This window comes from Dromiciops gliroides, chromosome 1, assembly GCF_019393635.1.
Source record: "Dromiciops gliroides isolate mDroGli1 chromosome 1, mDroGli1.pri, whole genome shotgun sequence".
In the NCBI taxonomy this organism is placed as follows: Eukaryota; Metazoa; Chordata; class Mammalia; order Microbiotheria; family Microbiotheriidae; genus Dromiciops; species Dromiciops gliroides.
Genome location: NC_057861.1, coordinates 725,691,718 through 725,698,985, shown reverse-complemented (window position 1 = coordinate 725,698,985; position 7,268 = coordinate 725,691,718).

The following is a 7,268-nucleotide window of genomic DNA, read 5'->3' as shown; positions in this document are numbered from 1 at the left end:
CACTTGACACTAGCTGTGTGACCTTGGGCAAGTCACTTAACCCTCATTGCCCCACAAAAAATTTAAAAAAAAAGAAGAAAGAAACATTGTGACTTGTCCACCATCTAACAGGCAGTAAAGAGAGCAAGGGTTTGACCTCCATCTCACAATCCCAGCACTGATGGGCTAAGGATCATGATTTCAGAATACTGCTGTTTGTTTTAAGTCATCTGATTATAAATGCTAAACTGACCTAAGTTTTATTATAGAATTTTAGAGCTGAAATTTGTCCTGGAGATGATCTAATCCAACCTGTGAAGTGCAGGATTAGGATCAAAGGAGAGATGTTACAGGGAGGTAGATTTTTACTCAACAGATTTTAAAATGTCCTAAAAATTCCGGCTTTCTCAGAGTGGGAAGAGCTTCCTTGATGGGGTAGTCAATTTCCAGTCACTAGAGGTCCATGAACAAATTGATTGACTATGTGTCCAGCTGTTGTTGATGGAATTCCTGCTTTGGGTAGGGGTCCCTTCTAATTCTACAGTTGTATGATTCTATAACCTTCTTCATTTTATGGAAGAAGCAACAGAGATCACGAGAATTTAAGTGATTTACCCAAGGTTTCACAGCAAGTTAGTGGAAAATCCAGGGCAAGACTTGCGTCTTTAGACTCCCAATAGAGAGATCTTTCCATTAAATCAGTAGTTCTCAAAAAATTTAATCCTGCGTGACCCTTTAAAGGAGTATTCAAGGTCAAATTTATTTTCATTTACAATACGAAGCTGTTATTTGTCTACTAACATACCCACTCCTCCCTTTTCCAAATACCTGTATGTATGAGACTGGATTTCCTCCATATATTTTTAGTAAAACAACATAAAACAGATATGAAAATCCAGCTGTCTTCTATTAAGCTAACCATTAAAGAGATTTGCAAAAATATGGAAAACACCACTTTTCTCACTAAGTTTCTTTGTTGGGAAAATATAGGGTTTTTTCTCATAAAAATGTATTATTTATATTAACACATACTGGGTTTATTATTGTTATTTAAACAAATAAATATTTTAAGCATCAGTTTCAATTTCTAATATGGTAAATATTTATATACACACACACATATATATATGTGTATACATATATATAAAATACCTACATAAACAAAAGCTCTTTGGGGTCCTCAAGGGGTGGAAAAGGAATAAACATTAAGTGCCTACTGTGTGCCAAGCACTTAATAAGTATAATCTCCTTTGATTCTCCCAACAACTCTGACAGATATCTGCTCTGCAACAAGAGCTGTTCCTTATATATGGCAGATTGGTACTATTATTATCCCCATTTTACATTTGAGAAAAAGGAGATTAAGTGACTTGACCAAGGTAACATAGCTAGTGTCTAAGGCCAGATTTGAACTCAGGCCTTCCAGACTTCCAGACTTCTATCCATTGTGCTTACCTAACTGCCTCATTTTACGAATGTGAAAGGGTCTTAAGACTAAAAAGTTTGAGAACCCCTTCACTTAAACATTATAAGATATATCTTAAAATTCTCCATTTAAATTGTTTCTTTTAATTTCCATTGAAAGAACAGCAATCGCTAGTATTCCACAATCTGTGAATGAAAAGACTTTCTTTTTCTCATTGATGAGTGATGCTAAAGTAGGATTCTTTAAATTAGAAACGTGTAACACTGTTCTGGAGTATTTGTTCATATGCAAGCATCTTATTTCTATTTGGACATTTTCCCCCCTAACATATTTTGAACAAAATGAACATATGTCCTTTGCATCAAATACACAAACTACAACCTTACTATATGTACATTTTGAAGGAAGAGTGTAGGATTTGTACAACCTGTTTGTACAATCCAATCCCGCAAAGCCTTCTTTAATAAAATGTAGCCATCACTTTTGTGGCTTATTTGGTCACACATGCCATGTTAGTCAGGGCTTCCATTAATAGACTAATTTTTTTCATGCTGCAGAATCCCTCAGTGTAATCCAAGCATAGACTGCTAAGCATATTCAAACCCTACCCTCTTTTTTTTTTCCCACTGCCCACCCCCCAATCCATTTAATTCCCAACTGAATGGTCCCTCATCCCTAGTAGCAACTGCAGCTGCTACTGTTCCTGGACTCTGGCTATGAAAATGGGACCAAGTCCAAGTCTACTGTCCATAGCTCCCTCTGGAACAGAGGGTAGGGAACAGCTCAACTTGCACCCCACACACACACACAACCCGACCCAAGTTCATCACCCCTGCAGAACATCTGGATTGCACCACCCTGGGGAGCAAAGGTCCACAGAATGGATCTGCACCTGGAATGGCTGTTTAAACTGAACTGAGCTAAAACAAAGCACTAGGAACCAGAGCCGTTATTTATGTATCATGTTGGATGCCAAATATAAATATTAACTTCAACATCTTATCCCCATGGGATTTTATGACTAAAGAATGCATATTAACTATCTACTGTGCATTAAAAAGCCATCCTGCTTCTCTCAAGGACAAAGATAGCTGCTCTCTCCTGAGCATCATGGTTGTATCTTTGAAATGTTTTTCTTTAAATGTTTGCTGATTTTAATATTATTTCTGAGTTGGGAGCCAGCTGCAGCCCTCTGGTCTGAGTCTTCAGGTGGTGGGAAAAAGGGCAGCTAGATAGGAGTGGCTCCAGGCCTAGGGAAGAAAGTGTCAGCTAGCACCCCAGGCTATTAACGCTCCTGGAAATGCAGGACTGGGCTGAGAGCCCAGGCAGGGGAAAGGGAGGTCAAACTGGTGTCCTGAGGTGTTAGCCGGGCATCAGATTCTCAGCCCTTGTAGGCCTCCTTTAAGTCTTTCAGTTGCGGGTGTTCCCTTTGAAGTCAGCAGAAGCTTCGGGGTTAGAGCTATAAGAATCAGGGTATTGGTAAGAATAAAAATTGGTGTGAGAGTTGGGCAAGCAGAAGCAGAGAATTTAAAGGAAGAACATAATGATGGCCGGCTTTTATTTTAGCATTTACACTGTGTCAGACTCTGTGCTAATTGCTGGAAACAAAAATTTGAGCAGAGCGGGTGGCTAGGTGGCACAGTGTATAAAAGCACCGGCTCTGGATTCAGGAGTTCCTGAGTTCAAATCCAGCCTCAGACACTTGACACTTACTGGCTGTGTGACCCTGGGAAGTCACTTAACCCCCATTGCCCTGCAAAAAAAAAAAAAATTGAGCAGAAAGAAAGACATTCCCTGCCCTCAAGGAGCTTATAGTCTAAAGGAGGAAAATAATACATAAAAGAAAACTGGAGGGTTTGGGGGCAGGGAGTGTCAGGAGAGTGGTTAGACTAAGTCTTGAGTGAAGCCACAAATTTATAAATTCATAACCTAGGAGCTTCCCTCCCCACCCCAGCTAAAAAAAAAAAAAAAGCTTGTATTGAAGGTCATGAGTCAGGTGATGCTCTGGAGGATGCACAAATGGGGATGATGCGGGTCCTGCCTTCAAGTAGCTTATCTTCTCATTGGGGAGAAAACACCAAGGCATGAAACAATTAGAGAACAAAGTGAGTCCACATATAATAAAACAAAAAGCCAAACTGAAGTAAGCCTTGATTTCATAGTGAGGCAATGTAACTGTGGTTTTCCCTGGTCCTGGAGTCAGGAGACCTGGGTTAAATATTAGCTGAGCACACACTTTGTATTTACTTGTCTCTAGCTATGTCACACCCCTCAGTAGAAGGCAAAATCCTTGAGGGCAGGGACTGTGTCATTTTTTTTTTAATCCTTCTATACAGGTGCCTGATAGAAGAGTAGAATGGAAGATAGTCAGGAAGACCTGGGAACATACTGCCTCTGTCTCATATGGGCTGTGTGACCCTGGGCAAGTCACTTAACTTTTCAAGCAACTGTGTCGAGACTACAAATTACAGAATTTTCTTCCTCCGTGTTCCCTATGCCAATGAAATCGCAAATTCAGTCCCATCCAATCCCCATAACCAATGCCTCAAACACAGCAGCTGCTTAATAAATCTGGTCAGGCCAGTGTTCTCATCTGTGAAATGGGGATTCTATGGCATAACTACCCTCACAGTGTTGTATGAGTAGGGTAAGGTTTGTAAATGTTAAGGCATTATAGTGGCATGAGTTGTCATTACACCAACAATAAATGTCACGGACAGTCAGGAAGGGGAGAGATGAAGATTGAAAAGACACAATGTTCACTACAGGTTGGTTATGCAGCACCAGCAAGGGATAACTGAATTGGATGGCTCTCCTTATTTTTGTCTCCTCAGGCACAAGGAAGAGACCTGGAAAATGTCGTAGGGTATTTATGGAAGGACATTGAGTGAGATGGGAAGTACACCCACTGACCCCTGTAATAGAGACTCGAGGAGAAAGGAGGCCAAAGCACTGATTTTATTTCTTTCAAAAGAAAGGTGTACCACACTCACTGGGACAACCAGGAGGTGTGACACACTGAGATTAGGAAACCAAGCAGTTTTTATACTCTTTACAGACATCTAATTTGAACAAAATGCAGTAATTGGGTTAATACTATATGTTCAGCAATAAATCTTTCTCTTGGGATGTTCAGCGATAAGTCTCTCTCCTGGGTCAGAGTGCCCCAACCTTAGGGGTTCAGCCATAGGTTATTTTGCAAAATTTCCTGTTTCAGCAGCAATCTATCATATCTACATAATATCTCGGTGCAAACCCTACGAAGCAATTTTTAAGTTGATATGCCTATATTTAGAAAGGGGGATAGTGGCTTCCCGTTATTGCCTCTCTCTCTAGAGAAAAAAACAGAGAGAGAGAGAATTAGGGGGCTCTAAGGGGCTTTAAGACTTTGAGATCAGATCACTAGGCCGAAGGGGGGCACTTTCCATCTCAGTGGAGGGCCATATCCCTATGTCCCTCTCAACATGGACAAAAATCAACCATGATAGACTGTAGTTTTCATGGGGGGGGGGTGCCCACATCCCAAGATCACTGATAGTCAGAATATTGGTGGTTACTCTTTATAGTAGCTGGACTAAAAAAATCAAACGAGATTAAGGACATAAAGTGATTTACAAACTTTTAAGCTCTGTCCTCCTCCTCATCATTTTGGGCTATACCCGTAATTTCATTTGCATAAGGGGTACCTGGTGAAAATGAAGAATTCCCTCTCCCAGGAAAGATCGGTACCTTTTCTGCAATTTATGATCCTAGAGAGTGGACTGGGACCAGTGAGATGTTAAATGATCTACAGAGGATCAAAAAGCCAGTGTATGTCAGAGGTAGGTCTTGAACCCAGGTCCTCCTGGCTATGAAGCCAGTTCTCTATCCACTATATCAAGCTGGTGGCATTGTCATCAAAGTCATCATCATTATCGCTGCTACTACTACTACCACCACCACCACCACCACTACCACCAAAAGGTGGTCCTTTTCCAGTATAGAGAAAAAATGAACCTCCTGATACTTTGGCTGAGAAGGGGTAGTTCCCCACTCTGAGAAAAGAAACAATGCCTTGGTTTACTATAAACACAATAGAAGGACCTGATCCAGCAATGTTCAGCACAGTGCCTGGCATGTCATAAGAACTTAATGATTGCTCATTCATTCATTCATTCATTCAGTTCTGGCTCCATAGAGGCAATCCCCGTAGAATCAGGAAAAGCTTTGCAAGAAAAATCTGAACTTTCAGGCAAATGAGATTGTTAGAGTGATGCTGGAGTGCTGAGCCATGGAGAAGAAGGGATCAAAAATGATCTGAGAGAAGGATGACTTTGACAGGGTCTGGGATCTGAGTATGCCCCATCCCTAGCAGGTAAGAAAAATCACCCTGAAGGCAAAGATTCATTCCATGGAGGATTTCACCTGTGTCAGTTAATGGTCGAGAAAGACTTCCTTGTTCCACAGAGCCCCTGCACGAGAAGTGAAAGATTCTAATAGACAACCAATCCCCATAATCTTTGAATCCTCATGAAAAAGTGCACATATATTAAACAATGCCACACAGGAAACTCCCATCTTATCTGCAGCTCTGCCTGGCCTGATGGGAGGTAAACTCTTAAGCCCCTCCCTTCTATGTTCTTGCTCCAGGTACTCAGTTGACCTTGCTAGATGGAACAGTCACATGGAGATGCTTTGGGGTGACTGGGTGACCTCTATTCTTGAAATGGTTGGATTCCACTGGTATAATATTAGCTAACATTGATATAGTACTTGAAGGTTTACCTAGTGCTTTGGACAGGAAGGGGATACGAATTTATATAGAGCCTACTATATACCAGTCATTGCACTGAGCTCTTTTTTTCTTTTTTAAACAAATATTATCTCATTGGATCCTCACAATAACCCTGAGAATTAAGTGCTATTATGGTGCCCATTTTACAATTGAGGAAACTGAGACAATCAGAGCTTCAGTGATTTGCCTCACATCACACACTCTATCCACTCTATCACTTGAGCAGGGTCACAGTTTCAGGGCTCTGGAATATTATTGGAAGGATTCTCCCCCAACAAGTTCACATCATGACTCCTCGATAAGCAGAAAGTCAAGTTGGTACAAAAACAACAACAACAAAATAAAGAAAGAAAGATAGAAAGAAAGAAAGAAAGAAAGAAAGAAAGAAAGAAAGAAAGAAAGAAAGGGAAAGAAAGGAAGGGAGGGAGGGAAGGAAGGAGGTAAAGAAAGAAGAGACAGAGAAAGAAAGATAGATACATAGATACATAGATAGATACATAGATGATAGATAGATAGATAGATAGATAGATAGATAGATAGATAGATAGATAGATAGATAGATAGATAGATAGATGGTGAGCTTCTCAGAGCTTAGGAACCATGAACCTGGGTAAAGGGAGTGGAAATTGTTGGGGTTGGGGGGATGGGAAAGGGACTGTTTTCAATCTTAGAATGTTCGTCAGAGCCATGAGTTTCATTGTGATAGCCTTCACGGAAACTTCCACGCTCTTCCTCAGGGTAGGACTATAAAGGAGGAAAAGAAACAATTAAAAAAAAAAGAAGAAAAAAAAAAAACCTTGTTCAGAGAACTAATAAGTTCTCCTGAGAATTTAAGTACATACTTAATGAAGTAGCCATCAAGTGATTGCTTAGATCAACATTTACAGGTGCTAATTGACCCTGCAGGGGGCAGTTCTGAAGCTCACCACACATCTTCAGTTTCTTTGAAGTTTTGTTTTGGCTCCTGAAAGAGAGGGAGGGGGAGAGAGAGAGAGAAAGAGAGAGAGAGAGAGAGAGAAAGAGAGAGAGAGAGAGAGAGAGAGAGAGAGAGAGAGAGAGAGAGAGAGAGAGAGAGAGAGAGAGAGAGAG